Below are 2138 nucleotides of genomic sequence, written 5' to 3'. Positions count from 1 at the left end.
GCTTTATTAAGGAAGTTAAGAAGTTGTCATACCAGTGACAAATGCTCATTTTTGAGTTGTCATAAGGACATGTTGCAAAGTTCTGTCAAGTCTACTAACAAATGCCCCAGAGGCATACATTCTGCTATAAACCTCAACTTGAAGGCATTCAGCTTAAGTTCTGTGGGTCAGGAAGTCTATTTCCCCAATTTAGTGCCCAGAAGCACCTCACTCCACAAGTCAGTTTACTTGCTTTTTGGGGTGGGAAGTCCATCACTCTGATCCATGCTCTGGCTTGTGGTCCCGCTGTCATTCCTCTGATGTTGTAACTGACTTCTGGATCCAGGTGGATCACGGAGCAGGGATCTCAGGTCCAGAGGGTAAGCTCCACTCCTGGCTCTTATTGGTAATGAGATCCCTCCTTCTGCTGCTCAGAGGGCTCGTTTCACACAACAAGATGGCAATCCAGGGAATCCTGTTCACAACTGCTCCAAGGCAAACCCTATCAGTATCTTCCCCCATCTTCTAATCAGATTCATGCAGGGAAAGCTTGTTTGGTGGTAGTTAGAAATATGGCTGGAAGATGCACATAAAATAATTCACTGCCCCTACACTAGCCACCAACATTGAAGTTGCCTCCCCTCCTCACGCAATTTTCTGCTCCTTGCCTTCACCTGACTCATCGCTCTCTGTAAGTATATTGTCCGAGTGAGTGATAGTTAGGTTAATTGTATCAACTAGGCCAATGGGAACATATAGGCAGTTTAATAAGGTTGCAGTTTGATTGGATGACGACCAAAATAATGACAGTCAGCACCCCATCTCCCTCTTGCCCCCTGATGATCAGACCAGCGTGCTGCTGCTTTAGCCAGACTCTTCCTCAATCTGTGTGCTACACTACCTGTGGGCCAAGTTAACCTGTGGATCATGTTGCTAGAGCTTGAGGCTCCTCTGAGACCTGCTTCGCCATGCTGGTGGTGCGTATGTTGCTTGAGCTTGAGGCTGGTGGATCCTGTCGCCTTGCATTGCTTTAGTTCAAGATCCCATCAGGGCCTGTTTGGCAAAGCTCCCGAGCTACTGACTGTTGTTGACCCACTCTACTGCCTGCTGCCTTGGAGGAGACTCTGCCTGCCTTACCTGAGGGAAGACTCCACTGTCTGCTTCCCTGAACTTGGACCCAGAAGCCCACATGAGTTGAAGGACTTCCAGTATATTAACTGTTCCACAAAAGTGAATTGAACTGAGTCCTCTGTATTGCTGTGTGGATCAATAAGCTTTTATGTTCCTTCTTCTTGTATAAACCTATCTATCTATCCATCTATCTATCTATCTATCTATCTATCTATCTATCTATCTATCTATCATCTATCATCTATCTATATAAAATCATAAATGTCCTGGTCTTGTTTCTCTAGAGAAGCCTGCCTAAAATAATGTGCTTGTTACTTGACATTTCTCTCCTCACTCTATAATGCATGGCCTATGGTATCTTAGCTACCTTCCAAAGGTGGGCATTTTTGCCACCATCAAGCCAATTCAGACCAAGAAGAATAGTGCTAAGACTAATGAACCACATTAACATCAGTCTCCACGACCCTGAGAGCAGAAGAATTAGAGCCTGAAATACCATGAGCGGGTATTCTGAGATAGGTCACATTAAAAATTTCTGGCTTGAAGGGCAATGTGGAACAAAATTCAAACTGAAATAGAGACCAGGAGCATGGGTTGGATAGAGACTGGTGGAACTCTTAAGACAATGATCCTTAGTCACCTTCAAGTAAGAATGTGACTCACTTTTCAGCCACCAAACAATGGGCAGGTGTATAAAGGGGAAAATAACATGAGGAGGTTAAAAACTGATTTTCTGAGACAAAATTCAGAAAGTTTAGGAATGAAGGAGGAATGGAAAGGGGAAGAAGTGGGATAAATGATGTTACATTGGAGGATTGTGATGAATGAGAAGAAACAAGCAAGTATGATTATTGAGTGTAAAGCTGATTATCTGCTCTGGAAACCTTTACCCAATTCACAATAATGTTTGTAGTATTAAATTAAAATGACAATGAGAGGATGGGGGGGCCAGCCCCCACCGCTAATCGCGGGTTCAGTAATGCACAATTGTACGGTTGAGATATATAAGTATTATATTAGAGTCATCG

This window comes from Echinops telfairi, unplaced genomic scaffold, assembly GCF_000313985.2.
Source record: "Echinops telfairi isolate 266 unplaced genomic scaffold, ASM31398v2 ScPeMD7_4;HRSCAF=17, whole genome shotgun sequence".
Taxonomy (NCBI): domain Eukaryota; kingdom Metazoa; phylum Chordata; class Mammalia; order Afrosoricida; family Tenrecidae; genus Echinops; species Echinops telfairi.
The sequence above is the reverse complement of the archived record's forward strand: the minus strand, read 5'-3'. Positions refer to the sequence as shown.